This window comes from Phascolarctos cinereus, unplaced genomic scaffold (genome assembly GCF_003287225.1).
Source record: "Phascolarctos cinereus isolate Bilbo 61053 unplaced genomic scaffold, phaCin_HiC Scaffold_5;HRSCAF=322, whole genome shotgun sequence".
Lineage (NCBI taxonomy): Eukaryota > Metazoa > Chordata > Mammalia > Diprotodontia > Phascolarctidae > Phascolarctos > Phascolarctos cinereus.
In genome coordinates, this window is record NW_027555958.1 from 309392088 (window position 1) to 309403850 (window position 11763).

Genomic DNA, 11763 nt, shown 5'->3' on the forward strand with positions numbered 1-11763 from the left:
CTCTACCTATGCCTCTGAGGGGACCATTCCATATGATAAAAGATATATTTTCTAAAAAGGAAGAAAAAAAAAGAGAAGAAAAAAGTCATCAAAATTAATCACCAAATTGAGGGAAAAAATTTAAAATATGCGGTATTCCTCATTGGCCTTGCACCTCTGCAAAGTACTTAGGGAAGATGTCTTATCATCTGTCTTCTTTGGGACCGTGCTTATTCACTATAATTTTGCAACATTAATTTAGTTTGTGTTTGTTGTTCTTTCCACTTATATTGTTGTTTTATTCATTGTGTATTGTGCACTTTAGATTTACGTGGAGGAAAAACAGAATTTTAAATGGAATTTTTTTTAAATTATAGAATTTTTGATCCTATAAACATAGCCAAAGAAAATCCCCCCCCCCAAAAAAAGCCCTTAATCTTTTTTTCTTCCTTTTAGAACTGATTATGCTTAGCTATAAATTATAGCATTTGGTCCAATTTAGTAAGCATTATTAAGTTGCATCATAAGAAAATCCAAGTATGAATAATTCAGAGAAAATTGGAAAGACTTATATATGAATGAGTGCAGAACAGAGTTCGATGGAATGGTGTAAAAGAAGCCAACAATAAAAGAAATCAAAACTGACCAATGCATTGAACAATTTTGGCTTCACAAAACTGGTAATGAAACAGTCCTCTGACTTCTTGATATCAAAGTGGTGCCCTCTAGAGTGAGGAATATATATATACAGATATATTTAATATGTTGGGCTATTCATTTGTTTTTTGCTTCATGTCTTTATTACAAGAAAGGATTCCAGAGGTGGTGTTGGGAATGTGAGGGAGTTTCCTTAGGAAGCATCAAGATGTAATTCTTTTTAAGTGCAACAATGAAATACTAATTAAAGCAAAAATTTAATGATCTTCAGGATTTTTGGATATAATTATAATTATCAGTTATCTTCACATTCTTGTTGATAAAATACTAGATAAGTCATCTTTTACTATACTTTTTTTCCTTGAAAATTATGAAAACCTCCAGTTCCATCACTTTTACAAAACTTCTCTGATACTTCATAGCTCTGCAGTCATTTGTGGAGAAGGCATTTTCTACTTTCCGTGATTTGGTCTTATTGAGAGGCACTCATAAAATAAATGCATTAGCATTTGTCTTCAATGTAATTATTTGTTACCTTTCAGTATAATTGAATTGTCAGCCTGGCCCAAGTCACAAACCCTTCACCATCACAGCGCTAGGTTGCTTTCTTCTGTCAGTGTCTTGATTTTAATGTGCCTTATTAGTAAGAATAGCACTGCCTCAAAACTATTGTTAAAAGAAGAAAAAAGAATCCTCAGTGTTTCACATGAGAATAAACTGACAAAATAATTTTATTTTATTAGAACAATAAGTCATCTGTCTCAGGAAGATACACATCTGTATTATTCCTATGACCAGAAATCTCCCTCCTGGCTTTCTCCTGTTTTAGCTGTCTTTGCTAAACATAAATATTTTACATTTTAATTTTTCCATGTGTAGTATATTGATATTTTATATTCTGATCTCTACCAGAATCTTAAAGGAAAATAAATATTCACAGCTGAGTGGAGTGTGATGCATTTGTGTGTTTCAAATTATATAATGTGTGTGTGTGTGTGTGTGTATACACATACATATCCTTTATACTTCTTTAGCTAGTAGTTTGGACCCTAGAAAATAGTAAGACGGGGAATATTGGGAAAATGGCAGAATTTGAGGAAAACCTAGAGTTTAGCTCCCTTCCTTGGAACCCAATGCACACAAGACAAATGACCATCAAAACCGCAAAAAATGATTATGGCAAGAAGGAGAAAAATTAAAGGACCCAACGTCAGGTAAATATTAGGGGAAAAATAAATAATATTTCCCCATCCTTACTTCTCCTGGCATTCTTGTTCGAGATGACCACTCCTAACCTTTACGGTGTTTTAATGTCTATTCTTTATGGCACCTTGAATTTTTGGCATCAATCCCTGGGCAATGTACCAGAAGGCATCTGACTCCCAGTACAGGCTTACTCTTTATATTGGACCAGCACCAACATTTCAGTTGGAAAGGGTGCAGTTGAGAGGAGTATGGAGTTCATAGGATGAGACTGAAGGGGAGAAAGGGATTCAGAGGTTTTAAAAAATTAATGTTACACCAGAGGAAACAGGCAGATGGTGGAATAAATAAGGGAAAGGTGGACAGAATACCTAATTGTAAAAACTTCTGAGTTTTAACCTCAGCTGGATCCATGAGAACTTTAACCAACTCATTCTGAACTAGTCCTTGGAGGTGACTGAGGGACTGCAGCTCTAGAAAGAAGAGTGGATCCCAAAATATGCTCTTTAGAATATCATTATACTAGAATGTGTCTTTCATTTCTTGCTCCATGAAGGTCACATATCTTGGATAATTCTAGTCATATGAAACCAGGTGTGTATGTGGTGCGGTGCGGAGGAGGTAAGGGACAAAATATTAGACATATAGACAGTAAAGGATTAAAATAATCAGCTTCTTTAGATTAAAGACACCACAGAAAAATCCTAGTAACCGATAACAACAGATCAAAGGTGACTAAGGAGAAAATGAACCCCCTACTCCCTACTTTAAAAAAAAAGCAACTAAAAGAGTTCTCAACAAGTCTTTTGAAATTAAATCTTTCTTCGTGCAGTCATTGAAGGACCTTGATACAGTTAATTCTAAGGCAATTGATCTTAAGTTCCCTTTTGACCTTCACTCCCTTGTCTGTCCACTCTTTTATAACAAACAGAATGAAACAAACAAAACAAACAAACAAACAAAAAACAACTCAACAACATGTATTTAAAGAAGACAAAAAAACTGATAAAAGTACAAATAATAAATAATCGAAGATTAATTAAAATGAGAATCTCTAAAGAATAGGGATTCTAGTTGTTCTGACAGCTGGTTGATTGGTTGGTTGGTGGTGGTTGTCCTTAGTTCTTGACGAGGACCCAAAATGTTCTGAGAGCAATGAGACAGGAGAGAGAGAATGAAGAAGAGACAGCTCCACAATTTCTCACAGCATAACAAACAGATACTTCAAGAAAAAAAAGCAAATTCTGTGCAGATAGACCACTTCTTAAATGGGACAGTGAGCCAGCCAAAGTCCCAGAAGTTTGTGGTTCTATTCAGTTGAGGGTAGCAGCATGTCCCTTCCCATTGACTCACTCCAGTTTCCTAAGATTGAAATTTTCTGGCTATCCCCTGTCATAAAAGGCTTCTACCTCCTATAATTCTTCAGTCTCTCCTTCCAAGAACAACAATTTTTCACATCACCCCCCTAAGAGTAAGGGACTACACAACAAAGAAAATTTGGTAGAAAAAAAATCTCAGGGAATGTGAAGATTTTTCAATATATTCTGAAAGACCCCCTGAAACAGATCAACTCTGAGAATGTTGAGAATGATTAAAAGGAGCAATAAAATAATTAAGTGAAAATGCAAAACAAACTACAGAAACTAAAGTTTTTTTAAAAGAAGAATTCAGCGAGTCTAACAGAGTATAGAAATTTGAACAAAAGAAAAAAGGTGTGCCCAAATAGTAAGATTTTCTGAAAAATAATTCAAAGTCAAAAATGTGAAGGAAGAAAAATTAATAGAGCAAAAACCAAATGACTGGCAGACCACATGGGAGTTCTATAAAACCGAAGTGAAAAACTGAAGGGCATTGTGTGAAGGGATAATTTTGGAATTACAGATTTTCTAGAAAAACAAAATCATCATGAAAAAAATAGTAATTACTATACATCAGGAAATCACGTGAGGAAGTTTCCCAGAATCAGTGGAAGCAGATCACAAAGTATAGATGACAAGATTTTATAGTATAGGAGTAGGAAAAAAAAAGCCAAAGTTCAATTTCCCAAGAAAAATATCAGTCAAGAATGATATCAAACAACAAATTATGCACACAATAAAAAGAAAAACCTTTAACGTTTTAAGAACAATCAATTATACCCCATTGCTCTCTCTTAAAAAATATCAAAAGGAAACATTATAATATGACATTTGGTAAAGCAAAATTTTGGAGGACCGCAAAATATGGTATCCTACAAATTTGAGTGTCTATGTGTGTGATCTGTATAGGTACATAGATAACTACTACCTACATCTAGATATAGTTATAGATGTATAGCTGCATATTTATTCATATATATATACTTATTAAATGTATATTACTATATATATCTATTTCTTTCTTTCTTTCTATCTGTTTATGCCAAACTCTTGAGTTTTCTTCCATAAGACTGAAATATTCCAGGGATTGATAAAAGTAAAATTCATGTGGCATATGTATATTACCTCACTCTCCATTGGGAATTCCTTTTCAACTCACATCTTGTCCCAGTTCTCCTTAATAGATCTAACTATCTTTGGTGAGGGTGTCTTTTTATTCATTTTGTAGAGGCAGTGGCATAGTGGATAGAGCTCTGGGTCTGGAGGTTGGAAGGCCTCAATTCAAATCCAGTCTCATAAACTTACTATGTGACCCTGGGTAATGAGGATAATAATAATACCTACTTTTTAGGGTTTTTGTGAGGATCAAATGAGATAATATTTCTAAAATATGCTTAGGATTGAATCTGCCACATAGTAAGTGCTATACAAATGTGTTTCCCTTTTTCCTTTTTTATATCTCATCTAATGTTAATGATCAGAACATTATTTGAACAAGGTTATTTCTGTTAGTATGTAAATACATATATAAATCAAATATGCATATATATACATGTATGAAGATTTTTTCCTACCAATTTTCTCAGTTGATATTTTCAAGAAAGAACACAGTGAAATTAAGAAGTATAAAGCATGTGCTAATAATATTTCCTACAACCCAATCACAGTGGGTACAGTACGTCCTTAATCAAAGCGAGAGGATTATAAGGCCTTTGTCATTGGAAGAGAATGACTGACACAGGAAATATCTTTTGATTGCCTGAGGGAATCAATCATCCTTCTTTGTTCTATATATAAAAGCCATAAGTCAGACAGCAGTTGGCACATAGGCTTTAGGGTGCTTTGTCGACTCAAGTGCCTGCCCCTCTACTTCAGAACAATATATTACGGAAGAAGGACTTTCTCTTCTCTTTCCTCTGTTAGCTATTGCACTACTAGGAAACAATGCACCCATCTACGAGCAGAGGCATGTGTCCGAGGATAGATGTGTCTAAGATCATATTCCATGAACTAAAGAAGAAAGCCTGATGTAGACAAAAAAAAAATTTTAAGTAAAGACTTCCAGTCTGTGAAATACTGTGAATTATACTTTGCCACATGTTTATCCTATACAAGTCCCTTACAAGCAATGTACTTTAATTTTGAGCCCAAAATTCCTATGTATACTTGTGGAAAATAGAATCCCAACAAAAATGCCTTTGCTAAACAGTATTTAAACCTCCTGGTTGATTGTTAATGGGAAGAACACCAGTGGAGGCTCAGGAAAAAGCCAATGGCTTAGAAGAGAAGGTAGCAAGTGTCTGCGTGAAAAAATAGAACACTATTGGCTTTGATGAATCTCTTTAATGTCACAGTAATTTTAGTTGGCAGGGGCTTATTGAATATTGTGTTTATTGTCTGAAATAAAAGAAACTCTTTTATTCATTGAGGAAATCAAAGCACCTCAGTTGTGATTTTACTTTCATCTGTTTTATGAAATGGAAATGTTTATAATCTTCCATGATCTTTTTCCATATGAAATTACAACTTTAAAAAATATATATTCTAAACTGTTATTGCCCTTTAGTTAAAGTTTCTTTAGTCTGATTTATGAATTAAAATAATTTCTATAATGAATGAGTCTTCAGTCAATGTTTGTCTTTAAAAGAAAAAAATTTCTCTTAGTAAATACCCTGATAAACTGAACTGGACACACCTATGATTCCAAATTACTCATAATATGGGAAAGGAAAATTAAAACAAACCTGAGATTTCATCTTACACCTTGCAAATTGGCAAAAAAATGAAAACAAACAAAAACAGCCATGAGAATTATGTTAGGCAGACTGAGAGAAAAAGGAACACAGTGCTATTGACTGAGGTATGAACTGATCCAAACATGCATGATAATTGATTTGAAATTATGCACTCCCTTTGGTTTCCCTCTCCAAATTTCCACTGGAAGTGGTTAGTTGGGTATCTAGAAAACAACTGCCCACTTTTCCTTTCATGCTTCTAGGCGTAACCTTAAGGGTCTGAGGTTTCTATGACTCTCTTATGAACCCACATCCAATGTACTCCTTAATAATTATCAATTAACCAATCAGAGCTAATTAACTTTTAGAAAGAAAGGAATATTTCCTAAGGTGTTATAATAAGAACAGTCTATATAAAAATGATCCCCTCAAGTATCTAGGATTGATGCTACCACAAGTGTGTACAGAGTCTGGGAAAAATAGGATCAAATTTAGTGAGTAGTTGTGGCAAAAGGGTAACTCAATAACTCATTACAGGAAGTCCTCTTCTCCCTTCTCTTAATTCATAATGTAGTTCACCTTCAGTGTATTTCTATTCTTGCCTCTGGTGGTCAGTGTCATAGTAGAGTGCTGAATTGCCTTTCCTTGATGTGATAGTGGTCTTTTTCTTGCCTCTCAGGTCTCTTTTTAGATACTGTTGTTACCCAAGCCAATGAAAAATTCCAATCTGACCTTTTAAAATTCACAGGTTCATCCTCTGGACAATGTCAGAAGGGGAAGGAGAATAGTATAACTCTGGCCTCACTCCACACCCACTTGCTGCCCACTGCTTCAAAACTTTCCCAAAAATTCCTTCTCTAATATACATAGACCCAGAGGCATGTCTAATTCTTTCAGTCCTTCCCAAAACATTTCCAGTGTGTTGTGCTTCACTCATCCCCCATGATTAAGGAATTATTCACATCCGATTTATGACCTTGATTAATTAACTAGAGGTAATCAAGACTCATTCACAGCCAAGTGTGTACCTTTGATTGATGGATTTAATGGAGAAGTCTTCTCTACCTTAGTTGAGAGGGAAGGGTTTTGAATACTTCTGCTAAAATATGAAAGAAAACTGACTAAATCCCCAATACTGTTTGATTTACCTCTCCCACCACTGGACACATAACCCAGGGAGATCAAAGACAAAAAGAAGGGTCTAATGCATAACAAAATATTCATAGCATCCTTTGTAGTAACAAAAACATAAAACCAAAGTGGTTACTCAACAATAGAAGGAAAGACTGAAAAAAAGCTGCATGTAAATATAATGGAAACATCTTCTTTGGATTAAGAAATGATGGTAGGTGGCAAAGTGGCTATGCCACTAGCCTTAGAGTCAGGAAGACCTGAGTCAAAATCTATCTTCAAACATTTCCTAGCTGTATTACCCTGGGCAGGTAACTTAATCTCTGTTTGTCTGATTTTCCCACCTTGTAAAATAGAGATAATTAATAATAATCTCACCTCTCAGGGTTGTTGGGAGGATCAAATAAGATAATAAAAGTAAAGCATTTGCTAACTTTGAAGCACTATAAATTTTGGCTATTATTTTTATGAGAAATGTTTAAAAAGAACAAGGACATGAATTTTATAAATTGATAAAGAGAAAAATAATCATAACCAAAAGAACAATATACATCATTTGAATGAAACGACACAAATGGAAAGATTAGTAAAAGGAATTGTAAGAAATTCAGTAGCACAGTTTTTGATAAACCCAAGAAAATAAATTACTGGCTGAAGGACTCCCATTTTGAAAGAACTGTTGGAAAATTGGAAAGCAGCTTGGTAGAAATTAGGTTTGAAGGAATTGAACTCTTCCCCCCCAAAAAAATAAAACAAAACAGAACAACAACAACAACAAAAAAACACAAGGTTAGTCCTGGAGGAACAGTAATGAAGCTCTCCTCCCTCTTCTCAGGAAACGGGTGGAAGACTGTTAAGGCAGAATGTTGTACATAGAGTCAGATATAGTCACTATATTGGTTGTTGTTGATTACCTGCTTGCCTCTGTTGCTAGGGAGAGTTCAATCTAATGTGGTTGGAAAAGGACTTGTTTTCCCAGAAATGACTATATGTGATAAAAAAAAAGTCAATATATTAATGAGACATTTTTAAAAAAGAGGAAAAACCAAGATAGTGTGTGGGTGCAAATAGAAGTTTTTCTTTCCTTTCATTTTTCCTTTGCACAGACCATCTGGCTTTTGCGTGGCAGCTACTGACAGTCACTGACAAGCAGGGATTCCAAAAGTTTAAGAAGCATGGACTTCACCACAGTCACATATGTGCCTGGAACAACAAATCAAGGCATATAGAGTCCTCTTAGACACTTGCCAGAAAGATTTCCCAAGAGTAAGAAGGCTGTTGTCACTTAAAAAGCAACAGCCCAGGGGCTAGTGCAGCATATCAGTGTGTGAACATCAGAAAATGAACTGCATTAGCTGAGCACCAGCAGGTAAGGACTCCCTTCTATGTCTTTGGGGGACTAGCTACTCTTCTACTTGCCTTTTTGAATGCCCGTGGCACTTAGAATTAAAGGTCTAGTCATGTCATCGGTGAGGGTGTAAAAGTTGCGATGACAAGGTTCATTTATGGTAGAGGTGTAAAACCAGGAATCTGCAGACAGCTCCTGCTATTTAGAACAATTAACTTTCTGTTTATAACTCTCAGCAGGAAAATAAAAGAGCCAATTTCCTGATTACCTTTATTTAACCAGTCTGCACATTATTCAATGTACAGTTAATAAAACATAATACCGGGAATTAATTAGTATAAGGGTTTCTCTATCTGTGTATTCAATACTTGGTGCTTCTTGTTGGCCTGATATTCTCTTATCTAGAGCTCACAGAGTGGGCACAATCTATTTGGAGGTTCCAGTGTCAACAGAAAGCAAATGCTCCAGAATTTGCTAACCCTGAAACATGATATTTTGTCCTGTCTTTCTGAGAGCTGTTTCCTAATCCCTAAAATTCACCGACTTCTCCTCTAGGAATCTCTAGTTTCCTTCAGATCTCAGCTCTAGTAACATCTCCTACAAGAGACCTTTCCTGAACCCCAACTAGTAAGACCTCCTCCCCATACAATTAACCCATCCCTATGAGCTAAATTTCATTTGCTTTGTATTTACTTTGTATCTACTTCTATGCGTACAAGGGTGGCTAGGTGGCATAATAGATAGAGTACCCAGCATGGAGTCAGGAAGACCTGAGTTCAAATGTGACCTCAGATACTTACCATCGGTGTGATCCTGGGCAAGTTACTTAACTCTGTTTCAGTTTCCTCATCTGTAACATGAGCTGGAGTAGGAAATGGCAAACCACTCCAGTTTCTGGGGTCACAAAGCATTGGACACAACTAAAACAGCTGAAGCACAACAATGACATATGGGTATACATTGTTTCTCCAATGGGCAAGAACTGTCACGATTTTGTCATTTTATCCTCAGTCCTTAGCTTAGAACAAGCCAAAAGCAAATATTTAATAAATTCTTGTTAATTGGTTAAAAGGTATCCCTGCTCACCAGGAGTTTATATTCTAAAGGGGGAAATGGCATACACATGTATGGATATATAAGCTACATCCAAAGTGACCTTAATGGGAAAGGCCTCCTGCTAACATGATGCCTAAATTGAATCTTAAAAGGGAACTAAGAATTCCAAGAAATAGAGATGAGGAGGAAGGATATCTCAGAGCTGGGAAACGGCCAGTACAAAGGAGAAGAGTTCATGGAGGGGAGTAATATACTAAAATATTGGAAAGGAAGAAAGGGGCCAAGATGTAAAGATCTATAAATAACAAATAGAGTATATATTTGATGCTGGTCATGATAATTGACATATATTGAGTAGGTGAGTCATACGGTCAGATAGTGACATGACTATACTCTCTGAATTGGAGTAGACAGAGATCTGAGGCCAGGAGATCAATTAGGATGCTATTGCAATACTTCAGACAAGAGATGATAAGAGTCTATACCAGGATGATGGCTATGTGGGTGGAGAGAAGGGGAATACTGAGGAAATGTTGTGTAGGAAGAAATGGCAAGATTTGGCAACTAGTTGAATATGTGTGATAAAATAGAATAAAGACTTGTGGATGAAACTGAGGTTTTGAATCTGTATGAGTAGAAGGATAGTGGTACTTTCAAGAGAAAGAGATAATTTTAAAGAGGAGAGGGTTTTGCAGAAAGGATACTGAAGTCTGTTTTGCATATGTTGAATCTGAGCAATTTATACAGATTTGTTTGGAAAGGGTCATAGGAGAGCCTGACTTTTTCACATTTACACTATCAAACAAGTAACCAGATGGAATATGAGTGTGAAATCAAAAGAAATAAAGCAATGTGTTTCTTCATCCAAGCTAGGACTGCAGGGAAAAAAAAAAGCCAGAAGACTATGGACTTTGAGAGAGGGTCCTGCCAAGAATGCAAATGCAAGCTCAGGTTAACAGGCCTGATGCTAATTCAGGGATGCTCCAGGAAGAGCAGAAATCCTTACTATTCTATCTAGGGAAACTCAAGGAAGGCTGGGGGCTACAGTGTGGTGGGAGTTGGAGGGTTGAGACTTTCAGAGCCATAAACACAGAAACACTGAAGATAGCCACAGGAACTCCAAAAATTTGGGGCAGAACCAAAAGGTCTGACCATCCTATTCAATAGTGCAAAATTGAAGTGGAGTCTGAGCCTGGCAGAAAGGTTCCAACCAGGAATAGAGGCTAAATATAAGACTAAAGCAAAGCAAACACTTAATATAATAGAGAAATAAGCTGGGTTATGAGATGCTTAAGAGCTAAACCTAGATGAAGAGAATAAATCTAAGACGATTACATATAGAGACTCAGAGGAGAGAAATAATGTATTTTGGTCAAAAGGATTACAAGAGTACCTCAAAAAATAGAAGTCAGGAACAAAGATGAAATATATATCTCTGTAGGGGAAAAAAAAGGGTGGGGGGAATGACTTATTTGCCCTCCTCTTGTTCCCACCACTAGGTTCACAGAAGCAACTGCCACTTCTTCCCTCAGGATTTCTGAAGAGTTTGGGGATGAAGGATAGGGAGATGGTTTTTCTAATGACCAGGCTTATAATTTACCACCAGTGTACTTTTTCCTCTCCCCCCACCCACTCCACCTCAGTTGATTAGCAGATGATATCAATTAGTCATCCCTACTTAACTAGCTTTTGAATGGGTACTTAATTAAGGTAGTACAAAAAAGTATTTGTTACAAAAATATGCCCCAGAAACTAGAGCCTACTTTCAAAAAATATAGAGAGTCTAAAGGGAAGTGGGATCAAGCTTACAAAGCACTGGTGGCGAATTGAGTAGCTTGCATCTTCTGGAAGTGCTCTTGCCTGAGTCCTCAAGATGGGTATCTTTCCTGCTGGACTCCTTATAGAGCCTTAAAACTTCCTTTTTACATTGCATCCAAGTTGGTCTGGCTCTCAAAGCAGATATTGAAACCAGCTGTTTTAGGTACACTGCTAGAACATCTATCAGAAGTACAAAATTCCCTAGATCTTTTGAAGTTTACAAGATCCTCCTCTGACCAAGATGAGAAAAGGAGTCTGAGACCAAGGCTGGGGTTGTTTTTACCCCTAAATCATTCCTTCTCCAGGTCTTGGCTAGATGTCTTTTACCTTAAGCTGCCAGACATGCAAATCTTGATTTAAAACTAGCCTGGTGGTTTTATACAAGCCCATAGGGCATTACCAAGTTGTTCAACCAATCCAAAAGACTTCCTTCCTGTTACATCTAAGTAAACTGGCTTTGCTTAGTTGATTCAGGGAG